Source organism: Cibotium barometz, chromosome 47 (assembly GCF_041138505.1).
Source record: "Cibotium barometz isolate CiBa-2024 chromosome 47, ASM4113850v1, whole genome shotgun sequence".
Classification (NCBI taxonomy): Eukaryota; Viridiplantae; Streptophyta; class Polypodiopsida; order Cyatheales; family Cibotiaceae; genus Cibotium; species Cibotium barometz.
The window spans coordinates 24,428,040-24,449,113 of record NC_141092.1 but is presented as its reverse complement, the minus strand read 5'-3'; positions in this window follow the sequence as shown (position 1 = coordinate 24,449,113).

Below are 21,074 nucleotides of genomic sequence, written 5' to 3'. Positions count from 1 at the left end.
TGTGATGACAAATAAGCTCACCAAAATAGCAAAAAAGCTTACCATAGGACGCTCACCAAAAATATGCACCCCCATATACCCTCCATGTGTAAGCCTAAACCCTCCAAGAATGTGAAGGAGGACAAGTGCACCTTCTTGTAAGCAAGTGAAGAACAAGTGCACCTAGGATAATGGATGCACATTTTGAACATTTAAACAACATTAGAACCCTTCCTTAGAACCGCTATCCCATTCCAAGCATGTTAAATCCATATACCAGCATGTTTATAGCAGCATGCCCAAAGCCTCTCTAAACAAGATGTGACCTTTCTCAACATATAAATATCATAGACAAGCATGTGAAGAACTTGTGTAACCATTTCATGGAATTGCAAAGCCTTGTCTTAGTAGGAAGTTCTGAGCATGGATATGCCTTTCTACACATGGGCCTTTCTATGTATAATCAAGCCTTCTAACCAATTGGGATCATGAAAATCCCAATATCACACCGTTTAAAGCATGGCCAAGCCTCTCTTAGCAAGGTGTGGATTTTCCCCAAACATAAATATGATAAGCAACCCCTATGCAGGCATGTTCATGTCTTTCTACACATGGAGAGGCCTTTTGCGCACATGGGCAAGTCATGGACAATCTTTTCTGCACATGGACATGCCATTTTGCCCAATTTTGACCATGGGAAGCCTTATATCAAAGCATGGCCAAGCCTCTCTTAGAGAGAATGTTATGATCATGGACGACCCTTGTGCACATGTAGATAACATGACCAGTCTCTTCAAGCATGGAAAGCCCTTCAGTGCAAGGACAACCCTTTAGCACTTTACAAGCATGTAGATAACATGAGTGGTCTCTTGTAAGCATGGAAAGCGCTATGCGAGTATAAGGAGAACACATATAACCCTTTTTGTAAACTCCAAACAAGGGATGCTTAGGTTATTAATGCAATTGATTCCCTTTTAAGCATGTACAAAGCCCCTTTCAAGCATGAAAATCCTTGATTTAGGATGTTTTGAGCATGGACATGCCTTTTTGCACATGAGCAATACTTTACAATAATGTATAGTATGAGCAGCTTCTTCTAAGAATGGAGAAACCATGTGTGAGTATGTGGAGAACACATGCAATCTGTCTTATAAACACAAAGACCCTTTTGAGCATGTAAGCCATGTAAAGAACTTGAACCCTTTCTTGGAATTAGGAGCATGAAAAGCCTTGTCTCAACATGTTCTCTCTATGGACAAGCATTTCTGCACATTGATAGCACTTTAGTAGCGTCATATAAATGGCAGCAGTCTCTAAAAGGCACATGGGATGCTATGAACCATGACCATGCATTTGACACCTTTTTTGAGCATGTACACAACACCTTTGGAGCATGTATAGAGCATATGTAGCCCCTTTCGAGGATGAAAATCCTTGATTTAGGATGTTTTGAGCATGGACATGCCTTTTTGCACTTAGAAACACTTTACAATTTAACAGTTTCTTCCAAGAATAGAGAAACCTTGTGTCAATATGTAGAGAACACATGCAACCCTTCTTATAAACACAAAGACCCTTTTGAGCACACAAGCAACCCTTTCTTAGAATTGGGAGCATGAAAAGCCTTATCTCAACATGTTCTGTGTATAGACAAGCATTTCTACACACTGGCCGCACTTTAGCAATGTATAACTGGCATAAGAAATCTCTAAAGGCATATGGGATGCCATGCACATATCTTGAGTATGTGCATGGCCATGGTGAATGTATAGCTATATATGTATGTATATCCATGTGTATGGTCATGTATGTATGTGCACGATCATGTGCATGGCCGAAAAAATAACCTCTTCCCTCACTCTTTGACCCAGCTCCTTAAAGCCTTCATTCCCTTACTCTTAGATCCAACTTCTTAAATTTGGATCTAATCTTTTATTCCTTCACTCCTAGATCCAGATTCTTAAAGCTTTTCTAAGATTCTAAACCTACTCTCACAACATTGCAAGAGCTACTTGGTTCTCCTACTAGTTAGCCCAAGTGGATTCTCCTCATGTGTATGATTTGGCTTTCACCCATTGCCTAATAATAAAAATACTCTTGTGTGGGGAAGGCCACGCACAAGGGGGGGAAGATTGCATGGTGTTGATGGTGATGTTTTTCTTTCTCTTGCCTTATGTTCTGTTATATGCTTTAATTTTCAATTTAATTCAAGTAGTTGTTTTAATATTTGATATATTTTATGAGTTTTTGATTATTCTCTTCAAGAAAATTAAAGGATCCCGTTTGAGTAATTGAGTGGGTAGCAGTGAAAAGGTGAGAAGAATCTAATGAATGAGAGAATCAAGGGTAGCATGAGTGAATATAGGGGTGTGGAAAAATTCTAGGAAAAGGTGCCCCCAGATGTAGGAGAAACTAGTGGAGTGGGTGCTTGGCACCTTGTGGATGTAAAAGCTATAAATTGAGGCATTGGCCTAATGAGAATTTGTTGCTTTTTGAGTATACATGCCTACATTATACTATTAGATTAATTGTGCACTAATCTTACCTTAATCACTCTCTAATTGCTTGCTAATCATGTTGATTCTTGCATTTGATCCACCATAGCCCTTCACATTATTGCAAATTCAACTTGGTATTAGAGCCTAGCTTAGCATTCAATTGTTGTTTCAAGCCTAATCACCTTCTTAATTACTAATTAGGTGCTAATAGCCTTATAAGCCATTTTTCCACTTTTTGCAGTACCTACACTCAATGGAGCTTAGATCTCTCCCTCCACATAGCTTCATTGCCTACAAAACGCACACACCATCTTGCCAACACCCTAGCACCTGGGCGTGGCACTTTAGAAAAGCGACGATTCGTTGGCACCTTTTTTCTGGGAAAAACTACAAAATTGTCATCACGCCTTGGAATTGGAACCATTAGCCCAAGGGGTTTTTCGATGTGCTGAACACGCTAGTGGCCTCAGAATCTTGAAATTCATCAACGAGAAGCTACATCAATCTCTGGATCAAATCTGAAGTGACTTTGGTAAAGCAGAGATTAAGCATTGATTATTTAATCAAATATTAAGTCTTTGGCTTGATCCTCTACTAGTCTAACTGCTATTAATGCCCTTCAAAGGATTTGAACTCTAAGGCACTAGATCTGGCCTCCCCGTACACTCTATTTTTTGCACACAAAACATGGGATTAATCTCACTAATTAATGATTAATTAACACTAATCACTATTTTTTGAAGCAATTGATGGTTCAAACCTACCACTGGGTATCTGATCTAGATCTCTATCGCTTTAGATTGCAGTTTGAAGATGGTTTGATGTCCCAACCATCCAGTACAAAGCTATCCTTAGCTTTATGCAATTTTTGGTGTATTCATGCTTGTAAATTTGTTGTAATCATCATGAAACACCAAATTGGAGTTGTAAAAGAGTAGACACTACCCTTCAATCTTGAATTAGATCAAGAGGTAAGACCCCCTTCACATTATCATCATGAGCATTGGGTATCTGATATAGATCTCTATCGCTTTAGATTGCAATTTGAAGCTGGTTTGATGTCCCAACTAACTATCCTTAGCTTTATGCAATTTTTGGTGTAATCATGCTTGTAAATTTGTTGTAATCATCATTAAACACCAAATTGGAGTTGTAAAAGGGTAGACACTACCCTTGAATCTTGAATTAGATCAAGAGGTAAGACCCCCTTCACATCATCATGAGCATTGTGCAAGAAGTAGCTAAATTCAACGGGGAGCAATTCCATACATGGCAAATAAAAACCATGTATTTGCTCATGAGGAAGCATCTATGGGTCTAGTTGAGGGAAGAGATGAATGTCCAAAGGACGAAGGACCTTCACTTGCCACAACTGTGGGAAGCCAAGACACATGGCTAGAGACTGCTACAGCAAACCAAATGAAGAAGGATCGACATCGGCAAACTTCATGGAGACTTCTAAGGTAGAGTCAAAATATCTTCTCTAAGGAGAGAGAAACCCCACAACCCAATGTAACCTGCCCCCAATAGAGTAAAACCACCTCTGAGCCACCGATGATGAAGGCCATGTGGTAGATGCATATGTGAGCACTTTAGTCAAAGTTACAGCAGGCACTTATAGTAGCCTTGGACAAATAGAGAGAGTGTGTCAAGGACTATGAGTTAGGGACTTGAGGCACCGTGGTCGTGGGCTACCAAGTAAGAGGAAAACTTGGTATAGGGTCCAGGTGTGCTAAGATTATTCACTTGAGGGGAGGTGTTGAAATATGCAAGTGAATGGGTGTGTGCGGGAACAAGCCCTTAGCTAGAGATTGTAAAAGGGAGTATGTAATTGAGTGGGTAGTAGTGAAAAGGTGAGAAGAATCTACTGAATGAGAGAATCAAGGGTAGCATGAGTAAATATAGGGGTGTGAAAAGATTCTAGGAAAAGGTGTCCCCTTAATGTAGGGGAGGTGACACAAATCAAGGAGAAATCAATGGAGTGGGTGCTTGGCACCTTGTGGATGTAAAAGCTATAAATTGAGGCATTGGCCTAATGAGAATTTGCTAGTTTTTGAGTATCCATGCCTACATTATCCTATTAGATTAATTGTACACTAATCTTATCTTAATCACTCTCTAATTACTTGCTAATCATGTTGATTCTTGCATTTGATCCACACCATAGCTCTTCACATTGCTACAAATTCAACTATGCCAAATCATATTAATATCATGGGTGATGCCATTATAAATATTAATACATTTGGTATACATTGACGTATGATTGGAGCCTCCAATGTTTGTTACAGTTGGTTTGTATGGAAGGGTGATTCATGGGTTACTTATGCCTAGCAAACATGTGTGTGGTGATGGTTTGTATACTTATGAAATATTTGTTTACCAATTTGTTGTTGTAGGTGAAGAGGATTCAAAAGATTGAGGAGAATACACACAATATTATTTGTTGGCACACATTTTGTAAATAAGCTTTGTATATATACATGTGCTAGCTTGTGCACATTTTGATTTGTTTTGAAAAGCTTTGATTCATCAAGCTTAGACTTGAACTTTAATTCTTTTGTAAAGCGTGATATGCTTTCACCCTAGTCTCAATTTATGGACACTCTATTTATGTATGGTATGTTGATTCAGGTGCTTCGAACCATATGACAAGTCATGGTGAGTGGTTCAAGGAAATGAAGAGTCTTGAAAGACCACATTTTGTTGAAACATGGGATGACACTACTCATCCGATTGCCTATGTTGGAGATGTGCCATTGTCTATGCAGGATGGTAAAGTGAAGTACCTTCTTGTAGATGTACTTCATGTTCCAAACATTACAAAGAATCTAGTTTTTGCTATTGAGTAGATGATTGAGTAGGGTTTGCAGGTTCGGTTTAACCCTCATGGTGGTGGTTGTTATGTAGAAGACTTTAGAGATAAGTGCAAGTTGGTTGCAAAAGGCAACAAAGTGGGCAGAATGTTTACATTGAATGTAAATATGCCGAAGTGAGTGCTGCAATGTTTGTAAATGGTTGAGGAGTTGTTGCAGATACAGACATTTGGCATAAGAGAATTGGGCATGTCAATGTGCAAAGAATGAAGTCTATGTAGACTAAACAAATTGTGACAAGGTTGGCTAAGTTTAAAGTTGAAGGTATGTAGAAAGTTTGTGAAGCATGTCAATTTGGAAAGCAAACAAAACATGTATTTCCACATGACAGAAATGTGAGCAAGAATGTACTAGATATTGTGCATTCAGATGTATGGGGTCCTGCAAAGACTATGTCTATGGGTGGCTGCACGTACTACGTAACATTTATTGATGACCACACAAGGAAAGTGTGGGTGTACTTCACAAAGGAGAAGAGTGAAGTGTTCCCTAATTTTTAGAATTTCAGAGTTATGGCTGAAAAACACACAGGAAAGCATGTGAAGTGCCTAAGGGCAGATAGAGGGGGAGAATACTTCTCCAATGAGTTCTCTGAATTCTTGCGAAAGAATGGCATTCAAAGAAAATTTACATGTAGATACACTCCGCATCAAAATGGAGTTGCTAAGCAAAAAAACAAGCACATTGCAGAGATTGCACGAGCATTGATGGTGGCTAAGAAGAATATGCCACATGGCTGTGTCTACAACAATTTATATCATGAACAGGACTTCTACTACATCCATACATGATGTAACGCCAAAGGAGAAGTTTACTGGCAAGAAACCTGATTTGTCTCACTTGAAAGTTTTTGGATGTATTGCATATGTGCATTTGCCATATAAGATGTGCACCAAGCTCGATCCAAAAGCAAAAAAATGTGTGTTTATTGGGTATTCCCTTGAGCAAAAGGGATATAGATGTTATAATCCTACATGTGAATTGAGGGTAAGCAGGGATGTATTTGATGAGATGAGTAGCTGGTATACTGCTGAAAAGGATGTTGTTGGGACTGATGTAAGTGGAAATGTGGTTGCACAGAATGCAAGTCAGCAATCATAGTCATTGAGTGAACTAGGAGAGTCCTCATCTAGTGGTTCTGTTGATAGACCATGGACTGGCAGGTTGCGTCATAATACCAGTCCTCCTAAAAATGTAGTTGGTACATCACACAAAGGCAAAGAGAAAGTGGTTGAGCCCCTTGGTATGCCTGACATTTCTACAGGGCATTCTCTTGTTGATGGATATTCTAGTGGCTTGAAGACAAGCCTTGATGAGGAGCTTGGGATTCCAGCAACAATGAGAACACCTGGTGTGAAGGAGGCTATGGAAGCCATGAATGCAAAGTTATGAAGATCTGGAAGAGTAAAAATCATGTGCAGAGATTGACTTATGATGGTTATGTGGCACATCATTATGCATATATGGCAAAAGTTGTAGAACCCACATGTTTTGATGAAGGTATTGGAAATGTGTGTTGGGAGAAAGCTATGGATAAGGAGATGGATACATTGTATGGAAATGAGACTTGGGATTTGGTGCCACTTCTTGAAGGAAAGAAAGCTATTGGTTGTAAGTGGGTGTATAAGGTGAAACATAATAGTGATGGTAGCATAAGCAGGTACAAGGCTAGATTGGTAGGCAAAGGATATGCGCAGACACATGGGATTGATTATGAGGAGACATTTGCCCCAGTTGCAAAGATGGCAACTGTGAGAGTTATGATTACAGTGGCTACAGCTAAAGCCTTACATCAGATGGATGTAAAAAATGTGTTCTTGCATGGTGACTTACAAGAAGAGGTGTATATGGATCAACGACCACGTTTTGAGAATACAGATCACCCCAGAGTATGTATGTAAGCTTCGTAAGCCCTTGTATGGGCTGAAGCAAGCTCCACGAGCATGGTATGACAAGATTGCTGAGTATCTTATCACTATTGGTTTTCATATAGTAGATGTAGGTCACTCTTTGTATGTGCGCAAGAGTGATAAGGGTATTGTGATCATCACCATATATGTAGGTGATCTTATTGTTGGGGGTGACAACTTGGAAGAGATTGAGCATGTGAAAAGTTTTCTCAAAAGGAAGTTTGAGAAGGATTTGGGAGATATGCGCTACTTTTTGGGAATTGAGGTTATTCGCACACTTAAGGATATTTGGCTGTCACAAAGATAGTATGCATTGAATATGTTGTCCAAGTATGGGATGGCTGATTATAAGCCAATCTCGATGCCATTTGATCTGATGGCTGATTGTAAGCCAATCTCGGTGCCATTAGATCAAAATGGGAAGCTTAGTGCGGATGTACATTATGTGTTGTAGGATCCCACTATGTACAGGGAGATTGAGAGTTTGATCTATGTCGCGATCAACCTGCTAGATTTGAGCTATATTGTTGGCTTACAGAGATAGTTTATGCAGGTTCCGTGCAAACCACATCTTGACAGTGTGCGACGCACACTTCTGTATTTGAGGGCCACTATTTTATGCAACAGGTGTACCATTGGAGCTATATAGGTACACGGATGCAGATTGGACACGTAGCATCTCAGACAGGAGATCTACCAGTGGATTTATGTTTTCATTAGGGAGTGTTGTTGTGACATGGAGCAGCAAGAAGTAGCCCACAATTGCGTTGATGACGAGCACAGAGGCAAAGTACAGAGGAGCTACGGGTAGCAGCATGTGAGGTAGCTTGGTTATGCAAGCTACTTGCTGATTTGGGGTTGCATGTGGAGAGAAATATTGTCATATATTGTGACAATCTTAGCAGTATACAGTTGGCCAAGAACCCTGTTTTTCATGCACGGACAAAACACGTTGAGGTGCATTACCACTTCATTAGGGAAAGAGTCTTGGCACAGGGGATATCGACTTGGCCTATGTCAACAACACACAGGATCAGGTTGCTGACATCTTACGAAGGCCTTGGGAGCTAAGAAGCTCCCAAGGCCTTGGGAGCTGAGAAGCTCCACAGGTTTCGAGATATACTTAGAGTTCATGAGCTGGAGTTAAGCTTGAGGGGGAGTGTTGAGATGTCAAGCTCAACATGAGTTAATACTCACGAGGTGCCTGTATGACCATTCGACATTTATATCACTGGTGGGTTTGGTAGTTGGCATCGACATATTTTCACCAAGAGATTCTACAGCTGGACTACACCGACTAGTCCACATTTACCCACTCCTCTTAGCGTGTTCACATTATGGACTGCTTGTATATACTCTATTATGTGTGTTATTCACTTTATCTTCTTTGTAGGCCTCATTTTTTGTGTGAAGTAGAAGAAGAATTTTCAGCCTCTCACCTTGTGTGCTCTCTTCTAGGGTTTGTGTGTGTGTGTGTGTGTGTGTGTGTATGTGTGCTTGCACAAGAGCTCAAGCTCTCTTCTCCACTGCATCTTTTCATCATGTGCTCCCACATTGGTAGTTCTTTCTATAGTGGAAGATACTCTCTCCATTGTTTCATGGTTTGAATCTATGGTTGCACCATGCTAGTTTGGCTGATAAGTGTATTGAAATTTAGCTTACGGGCTCTCCCTTATTGCTTCCTCTGCCTATTAACCATTACATACCCTGGCCCCAATGAGACGTGGTGCCCTCTAGGTCAATGATAGTGCTGATTTCTTATGCTTCTTTCTTTGTATTGTTTCTCGATCCCCATGTGGTCCAGGAGCGCCATAAAGTGAAGTATTGGACACTGCCTCTCCAACTATACAAACCACATTAGCTGGAGATGGTGTTGCCTTCTTTGTTATCCTATCACCCCAATGTCTCCAAGCTGGGGCCTGACCCTACATGCTAACCCAATTGTATAGCATGTTCTTTCAGGCTTTGGAATATTGCATTGGCCATGTTAGAGACACATGCATCATACAAGGGAATTTTAGACTTGTACCCTTCTCCTGCCAACTAGCTACCATGGACACTCTCAGCCAGGTTTGTACGGGGCATCATGGTCTCTTCCTCTTTTCTTCAAACCACCTATGTAGAAAGACCAAATCATAAGTGAACTATTGCTTTATGGTATGACTATGGAAATTTTTTGGTGTTGGCTTACCGCACTCATGAAGTTTCCCCAATGGGCAATTTGTGCCACCCACCATGCAAGCCAAGAGTCCAATGCTGGAATGTGCTCGTCCAAGGCCATACCATTTCTCCATGCATTGCAAAGTTCCTCGTTGACCTTGGAAGGCTCTTCTTTGTTTTCACAAAGTCTCCATTTGTCGCACATTGTTTTGTGTTCTTGCTTGTATAGACCATGGTGTGAGATACTTCTTGGTGTGCTCATTCAAGCTCTGCTTCCAATGCAAGAGGCAAGATATCTCCCGCACTAACATTTCATTCATTGTGTGCCCATTATTAAAAACAACTTCGACTGCTAACCAATTTTCTTGAGCTTCGTCAGCCATATAGCCGTAACAAATTAGCTTTTGGGAATCCATGTTTCTCCATGGTGTTGTTTATCATATCCCAGAATAGAATTTAGCTTGTTGTATCCTCCTCTTTCATGTCGCATGTAGTGATTGTCATCATCAATGTTTCTCCATGGTGTTGTTTATCATATCCTAGAATAGAATTTAGCTTGTTGTATCCTCCTCTTGTTGTATCCTAGAATAGAATTTAGCTTGTTGTATCCTCCTCTTTCATCTCGCATGTAGTGATTGTCATCATCATTCTAGCACTATTGATGTTAAAAATAAATAGATGATATTAGAGTTGCCAATGAATTAATATTAACATCCACTCCAAAATTGAAGGAAAAATGTACCAACCTTGGGACATAAACATGAGCTCCCATGGTATTCAAATTTGGGATTCTATGGGTGTGATCAAACATGACCCAAGCATACTTTAGGTCTCCATTGCCATCTTGACGCATTCTATTTACCAAGTCCACACCAGAAGCAAAGCCTTTTATGCACATCTTGAACAGAAAGCATCATTCGTCATCTTGTCCTTGGCCCGAAAATATACTACCATGAATAAGAGGATAAGCCATACGTCTTTGAAGGAACATAATTGCATAAAATCCAATTCCAACTAGCTATAATTTTTTCTTGATGTTGGACCCTATTCTTCTGAACCTCCAATAGTGCAGTCAAAAACATTTCATCCATGCAATGAGTCACAAGAATATATTAAAACCATAGGTTAGTAGAATACCTTTGCTCTTGGACAAGTGGCACCATTCCATCAAATTTCACCTGCCAACTCCTTATCACCCACCATGTCAAAGTCCTTTACATCCTTGTCTCTAAAGAATACCTGCAAAAGTTGCTCTTTTGCAATTGTCATTTGGGTCTTCTTGGTACCTGCCTGTCTATCCATTCTAACAACGTCATATACCAATTTCTCTGTGTCATCCAATGAGGACTTAAGAAGAAGACTTGGCTAAATAGGATGCTTATGCTCCCCAACATGCACCATCAACCTTGTATATGATCGATCTCATCAGGCATCACATAGTATACAAAGCAATCACAAGTGTCTATATAATAGACTTTTTCTTTGCAATGGGTACATGTAATCTTATTGTTTTCTTTTGCTGCTCTAGTACCTCGATCAACTCTTTCAGTCAAAAATCCTTTAAAGAAAGTGTTGTTGTATATTCCATGGTTCAAGTAATATAAGAACAGACTACCCTACGACATGCAAGGTGTCCAATGCAATGGCTTATTCTCACCTTAATGTTTGGTAGAGCCATGTTAGTAGTATGTACCTTTGTCCAAACATGCCCATCATACTTGTGTTGCATTGCATCCATTTATTGTCTACTCTCTCATCATGAGGGGGAAACTCAAAAACCAAATTACCATTAAAAAACCTAAAGCCTTTGACTTGTAGGAAACTTGGTTATGTACTACCTAAATAGGGTAGCTGCCTTTTGCTTTAGCAAAATAGGGATAATGATTTTCTCATTAGGCCTGTGAATTTGAGCTTGCTTACCTTTATCCCCGAGGATATTTAGAGGACATTGAGGGAAATCCTTTCTAACATCATCTCCTATACTATCGTCACTCAGTGACACATACATGTTTGATGGACCTGCCATCTCTGCTTGCAATTCTTCGTTTTCAAAATTGCTACTATCACTCAACTCTACTATTGGTATAGGGGAGCTCTCTGTTTTCAAATCCAAAGCAACAACATACTCTCTAGAAAAGGAGATATCAAGCAAAAAAAGAATATTTTTTAGCACATCTATCTGACCTGTTAATGCCTCTGAAACCCTTTTGATACCACATTGAATTATTACATTGAAAGCTCTTAAAGCAATACACAAATAAAACCTGTTGCTCAAGAAAATCTTGGCTTACCAACATCTTTCCTGAGTCTAGTGGTATTTCCATCTCTTTCAAGACATCTCCACACACCCACTTGACAGTAGAGCAGTAGTTGCCATTTGGATTTATCAAAGTCTCAATGGAGAACACACAAGGATAGAAGAAAACCCATGCAAAAATAAGATTCAAATTGTTGTATATATCCAAGAAGTAGCATTCTCCATTTATGTCGTTTCTTTGTTTGTTTTATATATATTTTTTAAAATCCATGTAGGAAACTTTGTAGAATGCATAAAGGTTAAAAAAAAGTCATAATCCAGTAATATAATATTCCTATGTATGACCAGCTAATTCACTATACGAGTTGTATTCTTATTAAATATTGGAGAAGATAAATCATAAACAAGCTTGCCAAACTATCAAAAGCAATTAAAAATCACAAACCACCATATACTCTATCATAATTCTCTCGCTCTTCTATAACGTGTACACATGTTCTAACTATGATTGTTATATTAAATGAAAAAATTTAATAGTTTTGACAAGCCTAGACGATGCTCATTTTTTCTAATATTTTAGCATATGTCTCATCTAGATTTTTTCTTCTAATATTTTAACATTTTACTGCTCATTAAATATTCTTTTAACATTTAACATTTAGCTTTTTGTTGCTCATTTAACATTTTAATATTTTAACATTTAACATTTAACACTTTATCTAGTTCGAGCTAGGGTTTGTTGCTCTCTCCTTTGCCCTGTGAGCTTCTTCTCTTTGAATTTAGGCTCAAAGTCATCAGCATAACGGGGAGGCCATCAAGAGCTCCCTCCAGAGTGGGAGGATCTTCGTGGGGTGGCAAGAAATTCATAGTTGGGGATGGAAGTCATCGTCTCTTAAAACATGGTTTCTGATGATATAGAGAGGTACAAGTGACCTTCTTTCATCATTTTCTCATTAATTTTTATTAGAGACTATTCTAAATGGTCATTATGATTTGCAGAATACTCTATGGTGAGATGGAGGCATTGTCGAGTGAAATGCATATTTGTGCATGTAGATCATAATACAGAGGGTAAGCTATTGCTTACACTACAAGCCCAAAATGAGTAAGTACTCTTCTATATCACTAACTATATATGGCATGGGGTCCATATGTTTTGTGAAAGTTTTTGAGAAACAAATGATGGGTGTTATAATAGTATTGCTTGGACCACAGTGGCCACAAATTTCTCTCAAGATGTCTTCATGTTTCAAAAATTTGGCACGGCCAATAAAGAGTCCCTATTAAAGGGTCTACCAATAGAAGATCAACATTGGATTGAGGTTGAGCTCGCATGTTAGCAGAAGGCAGGTGGCTCAGAGGGATCATGGTACAATGCCCGAATGGCTACATTGGCCCAGCTAATTTGGAAGGTAATCTTCATGTTTTTAAACTTTGAAAGGTCTCTTTGTGATTAAGTAAAGAACTTCTTATGTATTTTAATTGGTAGAGTAAGTTTGATGCTTCTATGGAGAAAGAGCTTGAGGAGATTGCTAGAGACACGACCATTGATGGCTCTATCACACTGATAGGAAGAGTGCGGCAATAGCCAATTGAAGAGCTATAGGCAGCTCTATGTCAATTGGACATCAGAATGATCAACTGATGATGTAGGGGGCTTTCCCTACCTTGTTGGTGCTTGGGAGAAGTGCTTGTGAGACTGGTCTGACAATCTGAGGGCTGTCTGGGGGCTGTCAGCTGTCAACAGTCAAAAAGATAGAGGTCTTAGTGGCTTATGTGGCAACTGTGAGTTATCAATTTGTCAGAGTGAATATCTAACAGGTTGGATGATCCATGCTTGGTTTAAGTGTCCTGAGGGTATAGAAGTGTTCGCGAATGTAGAGGAGTGAAAATATGCATCACCCTTCAAGTTTAGAAGTGCTTGAGGGCTTGTGGGTGTCAGAGGACATTTGGAGAGGATTTCTATTTCAGTTAAGGTTTCTGAGTTAGTCTATGTTAGACTGTTGAGGCAGAATTTGGATAGGTTTAGTCAGAGGATCAGAAGAGGGTCGGCATAGTGTCTAGGAAGGTCCTCGGGTAGTGTATGACAAGTCAACTGATGATAGAGGACAATTGAGGATCCTGGAGGATTTATTTCTAATTGGGAACTAGTGGAGACATCAGAGGTAGAATCTGAGTACTTTTGTGTCAGTTGGAAGTTAATTTGATCAGTAGGTTGTCAGTTAAGGTTAGGAGAGGCTTTTGGGTAGATGTCAGAGCTTTTGGAGTTCATTGCTGACTTGGGAGGACAATCAAAGGTGGTTGCTAATGAGTTCTCATGCCATGGAGCTTTATTTGTGTTGTTTTGGGCTGAGATGATGGAGAAGGAAGACAAATCTATTGTTTGTTGTGTCAACACTGAGTCAGTCATCCTTCAAAGGAGAGGATAGAGTCAAACTGAATCAATTAAGCATCATAGCTACTAGTTGTGGGTATACAGGGCTTGCCCTAATCTATCTGAGTGGGTGTGAAGTGCTTGTGAGCCTATTCTGATAGTCTAGGGGCTGTTAGTAGTCAAGAGTTAGAAGGGTTGTTTTGACAGTGTTTCTATGGTAGCCATGAGTTATTTGCTATCAGCTAAGTGCTGATAAGGTTGGATCCTTGTGTGGTGAGAGTGGTCTGAGCATCTAAAGTTGTCACATAACACAGAGGAAGGAAGTCTGCTTGACATTATAATGCCCCAACGGCTACATTGGCCTAGCTAGTTTGGAAGGTAATCTTCATGTTTTTTAACTTTGAAAGGTTTCTTTGTGATTAAGTAAAGATCTTCTTGTGTATTTGAATTGGTAGAGTGATTTTGATGCTTTTGTGGAGAAAGAGCTTGAGGAGATTGCCAGAGACAACCATTGATGCCTCTACACTGATAGGAAGTGCAACAATAGCCAAGGTGAAAAGGGCATTTAAAGAATGTGCCTATAAGGTGATAATTTCCTCCTTCAATTATCTTTGTGTGATCATGCAGACACAAATTGATGTTTTACTTCCATGTAAGATGCTTGCAATTGGAAAATCCAAGCAATGGTCAAGGCTCTTTCTCAGATTGCCAGAGACACAACCATTGATGCCTCTACACTGATAGGAAGTGCAACAATAGCCAAGATGAAAAGGACATTTATCACCTTATAGGCACATTTAAAGAATGTGCCTATAAGGTGATAATTTCCTCCTTCAATTATCTTTGTGTGATCATGCAGACACAAATTGATGTTTTACTTCCATGTAAGATGCTTGCAATTGGAAAATCCAAGCAATGGTCAAGGCTCTTTGTCAATCTTGTTTAACTACAGTTGGAAACAAGAGGAGGAGTTGGTTGGATTGACAAAGGATAAGCTGCACTCCTTAGTCAGCACAAGAATCCCCACAGAAAGGTATCTTTCAAAACATGCATGTGCAATGGTTATTATGTTCTATTCACCATTAATGTTGTTTATGTTTGTGGGTAGAAAAAAGGAAATATTACACTCTATGGCCACTACAAAGCAGAAAGATAGTATTTCTTTTCGGTATAGTAGTGCAGAGAAATTTTGGATCCATATGCGCAAGGAGGTCTATTGGTGCTTTGTGTATGACCATTGTAAGAAACTAAAAGCAGACATTGAAAATGGATTTTTAGAAGGCTCTGACCTTTGGTTTGGTAGGCATAGAAAGGAGCACATAGACAAGGCCTTCGTAGAGCTAAGGGGGAAGTTCAAGAACAAAGAAGGTGAAAAGAATCAACCAAATCTTGAGGAGTCATCCAAGCATGTCCTATATAGGTGAAATATCACATACTGTTAGCAATACCATGATATGTCTTTTTTTTTGCTTTCTATTATAACAGATTCTAAATTTGTATGTATAAGGTGATTGGTTAAGGTCCATGACAATACCACTCTTGAAATTCTTCCCGAAGTGACAGAGAAATGGCTCAATATAGATGGGGAGACAAGCATGTCTCCAAAATGGATGCAGGACTATGGCATGAATGAATGGCAGATGCAGTATTGCCCTTGGTGGCTGGAATACCCAGTAGGAGAGTATCCAAGGGATGAAGCAATAATCTATAAAGGTATTTTGAATTTCATTAGTAAAGTGGCATGTATCTAGAAGTTTTTTAATGTTTTTGAAGTTTTTTTAATTGTTAAGAGCACTCACATAAATCAATTAGAGGATGTTGGTGGTGAGGTGGGGTCTACATCCAAGAGAAGCTCAAGGGAAAATACGACAAGTAGAGTGGTGTAATCTTCTATTAAGAAGAGGCTTGATTATTTGAGCTCAAAAGCCTCACCCTCAAATAATCAAGCCTCATCCTCGGAAAAGAGGAAGTCTAAGAAAGCATCATTTATGACTTCAGGTACATGATTTTCATGATCTTTTCCAAATTCATGTTTGTATTTGAGACATTGTCTGTGGTTGATTTCCAAAGGGAAATTCTTTCAAGGTGATGCTTATGTCACAAATAGAAGTCATGTAATGTCTCTCTTAGTAGACATTGTGAACTTGACAGCTTCAAAGGAGGCTGGGTTTGTACTTACTTTTCCATTTACTCACATGCATCTCGCTTGAATTTTGTGAATTGAGATTTTTTTTATGTTGCTCTTTTTGTAGAATTGTAATGTTTCTACAAAAAGTGAAATCCAATGGGTTGCATCATTATGAAGAAGAAACAGTTGAAGTTGTGCATGTATTCTTTATTACGGATTTTCCAACAAATTTCTTGATAGAGTCTATTCATGAGAAGAGGGTTTATATTAAATTTCATGATCACTTTGACTTGAGCCTCTCACTAATGTAGAAAAAGGTTTATTGTTTTTTGTCATTATATTGCTGAAGGTTTGAGATTGGAATACATTCTCCATTGCTTTGTCATCTAAGGTTTCCCCTCTTGGCAAACACTTATGTGGATAATTCGGTTTGGTACATAGTGCCATGCTCATTGGACCACTTTGGTGTGGTTCAACACCATGCCACAAAGCGAGGATTCAAGATGAAGCAGAGTATACTAGCCACACATTACGATCGGAGGTCCACTAAGGAGAGGGTCAGCTATTACATCACATGCTGATTAAATTAAATTTTTACCATATGGTAAAGTATTACTATGTCATATATGCATTTATTACTTTATATCCTCCGTAGGTGGAGGCGCTTGTGATTTTGGGATGTTCTATAGGAAGGGCAATAAACCCTTCTATAATAGAACTTGTGGAGATGCTATTGACCATAAGGCATTCGAGGTCAACAATGGAGTAATCATGGAGCCTTTATCAGCCACATATCATGGTCAAGGTAGACTTCGTGGTCCTGTAGAGCATGCTTTGGAGCTTTATAGGTTGACGAAAGATTATAATGCTATATGTATATTAGTCTTTTTTTATTAGTATGCATGCCAATATCATTTTTGAGTTCCTTTTGCACAGATGGTTGATTTTCACCTTCACTATGGAAGGGGAATCTGTAATTGACGTATTTGCAGGGATGCGGAGGACTTAGCATTGCCCGCAGAGAGATGGGACAGCATTGTTTGTGTGTCAATTATGACACTACGATTTTTGATGCCCATCTCAGAAAGTTCAATACAGAGTGCATGTTGCTTGGGCGAGATAAGGGGATTGAGGATAGCAATAGCTTTTATGACCCATGATCTCATAGACTTTTTGCCCCCATGATCTGATAGATATGTTTTAGGTTGATGATGTCATTTTGTCAAGATTCATGATAGTGCTTGTGGTGATAGGATTTTCTGATGTCATTTTGTTGAGCTATGTGATAGGATTTTATCTTACAGTATTTGCTATGCTTGGCTACATTAATCTTGTAGACTTTTTAGTCTCATGATCTCATAGACATGTTTTTGGATTGATGAAATCGCTCTGCCAAGATTTTATGATAGAGCATGTGACAAGATTTTGTGTAATAATATTTGCTATGCTACGATGTGGCTATGTTGTGATGAGAAATTTATTATAGAATTTGTGGTTATGGTGTGATGTGGATATAATACTTTGACTATGCATGTAATGTGGCTATTTGAGAGACTTTGTTGTGTTTAGTGATGTTTGGTGTTTTGCAAGTTGGCAAAATTATAATGCTATATGTGTGTTAGTTTTTTTTTTCTAGTATGAATTGAGTTTCTTTTGTAGATGGTTGATTTTCACCTTCACCGTGGAAGGGGAATCCATTATCCACATATTTGCTGACATTTTTTAGGTTAATGATGTCATTTTATTGATATTTTATGATAAGATTTTGTAAAACAACATTTGCTATGCTTGCCTATCACATTGATTGCAAATTTGTCATAGAGTGCATGCCTAGGCTATGATGTGGCTTTGTGACAAGCAATTTATCATAGAATTTGTGCCTATGGTGTGGTCTGGCAATGAAGTGAACTAAAATATGATTGCTCCAATCACAATGATCAGTACTATTTCATATGGATATTTATAGCTATATTAATACTATTGTTAAATAATTGATAATCTAGGATATGTATAGATACAAATATATGGCCAAAAAACTCACTATAATTAATCAAAAGCTCACAATAATAGAAAATATTGTAATTGTGGCTTGTGATGACAAATAAGCTCACCAAAATAGCAAAAAAGCTTACCATAGGATGCTCACCAAAAATATGCACCCCCATATACCCTCCATGTGTAAGCCTAAACCCTCCAAGAATGTGAAGGAGGACAAGTGCACCTTCTTGTAAGCAAGTGAAGAACAAGTGCACCTAGGATAATGGATGCACATTTTGAACATTTAAACAACATTAGAACCCTTCCTTAGAACTGCTATCCCATTCCAAGCATGTTAAATCCATATACCAGCATGTTTATAGCAGCATGCCCAAAGCCTCTCTAAACAAGATGTGACCTTTCTCAACATATAAATATCATAGACAAGCATGTGAAGAACTTGTGTAACCATTTCATGGAATTGCAAAGCCTTGTCTTAGTAGGAAGTTCTGAGCATGGATATGCCTTTCTACACATGGGCCTTTCTATGTATAATCAAGCCTTCTAACCAATTGGGATCATGAAAATCCCAATATCACACCGTTTAAAGCATGGCCAAGCCTCTCTTAGCAAGGTGTGGATTTTCCCCAAACATAAATATCATAAGCAACCCCTATGCAGGCATGTTCATGTCTTTCTACACATGGAGAGGCCTTTTGCGCACATGGGCAAGTTGTTGAGATATCGAGCTCGTCTAGTGAGGCGGTGGCCACTGATGACCCGCCTGGGGGATAGGCCCCACACTTACACCACTGGCATGGTTTGTGAGATCTTGGGTGATATGCGGCCAGTGGGATGACAGGCTGTGTGACAGCCATTCTAGAGACTGGCATAGTTATAGCGCCAGCTCATTTAGTCGGGTTCACACTATAGAGAACCCGTGTATGTATTGGTTGAGTACCTTTCATATAGTGTGTACTCTTATCTTGTATATGGTGTGTTGAGTGTTGAGTAGAGAAGAAGAAGATTTTCAGCCTCTCACCTTGTGTGTTCTCTATTAGGGTTTTGTGAGTGTGTGTGTGTGTGCTTGCAAGAGCTCAAGCTCTCTTCCCCCCTGCATCTTTTCATGGTATCAGAGCCTGGTTCGTGCTAAGGGCTGAGCTGCAAGCAAGAGAACCACAGGAAGCGGTACGAGGGTAAGAGCTTCAACTACTCTTCCCTATTGTGTTGGTGACTACACCCTTGTCGGGAGCTCTGCGGGAGGCACCGGCAAACGGTCTCTGATTGAGGAGCTTTCTTCGCGGGAGTAAAGCTATAGGGCAACTATACAGTCCTTCGGACTGAGTCCTTCGGACTAAAATTTTCGAGCCGAAAACACGTTTCAGGCGCGTCTGGACCTCCGTTTTTCAGAAAGCAGGCGATTTCGAGCACTGCGGGTAAGTCATCGATTCTCTGCAGAACTCTGTTTTACGAACTGCAGGAAGACAGATTGACTGTGCAGACACTGTGGGTGCTGCAAAGAGGTCTATATTTGCCATTGGGTGTATGTATGCACATTGAAGTCACTGTTGGTGACATTTGAGAGTACTACAGTACCGCTGTGCAGAAAATACAGCAGTTGTGCAGAAAAACCAGAGTGCAGTTTCTGGTAAAATTGTGTGTTTGGCAAGATGTCTAATGAGATGGCATAACACAGATTGTGGCTGAGAAGCTCGACAAGAATAACTTCCATGCTTGGAGGTTCAGGTTGACGAATTTCCTGATGGGAAAGGGCTATTGGGACTACATAGAAGGTGAGCATGAAGAGGCACCAGAGATACCAGATATAAATCTGACTGCTGCAGATGTGAAAGAGTTTAAAGACTGGAACCAAGGAGCCAGGAAGGTTATGTATTGGCTTTCCATTAGTATACAGGACACCATGATTGGGCACATTCAGGATGCCAAGTCCCCCAAGGAGGCGTGGGACACCTTGGTAAAGCTTTATGAAACAAATACCAAGGCACGCAAGATACAGTTGAAGAATGAACTTCATACTGTGGAGAAAAAGAGCATGTCTGTGAATGACTATGCGCTGAAGATAAAGGGTATTGTGGAATCCCTTGCATCTATTGGTGTGTCAGTAGATGATGATGACAAGGTGGAAGTCTGTCTACGTGGTCTCGGGACACAATACAAGGCGTTCAAGACGTCCATTCAGACTCGGGAAAACATTCCCAACTTTACAGATTTGGTGTCTATGCTGATTATCGAAGAGAAGAGCTTGGGTGAAGACCAACAGTCTTCACAAAGTAAAAACAGTTCAGAGCAACAGGCCTTCTACACGAGTTCAGGAAGAGGACGAGGTAGAGGAGGCCGTGGACGCGGTCAAGGAGGTGGCCGAACAGGTAATCAGAATTATGGCCAGCAGCAGCAGCAGCAACAACAACAGTCCCAGAATCAACAACAACAACAACACGCAGGTGGAAGAGGCAAATTCAGAGGCAGGGGGAGTCAAAGAGGCCGTGGAAATTGGCAAAGGCAATATAATGATGCACGTGAATGCTATTATTGTGGTAAGCCTGGACATGTGCAGGCAGAATGTTATAAAAAGCAAGCTGCCATGCAAAATGGGAAAGTGCAGCAAAACAACTATGCATCCTCAAGCAGAAATAATGAGGATAATGAGAGGTTGTTTGTTATGCAGCATGTCGTGAATGCCATGTCTGAAAATGTTGATGCAGCACAAAAAGATAATGTATGGTATGTGGATTCAGGCACTTCGAACCACATGACGAGTCATGGGGAGTGGTTCAAGGAGATGAAAAACCCGGAAAGACCAGGTTTTGTGGAAACAGGGGATGACACTGCTCATCCAATTGCCCATGTTGGAGATGTGCCATTGTCTATGCAAGATGGCAAAGTGAAGTACCTTG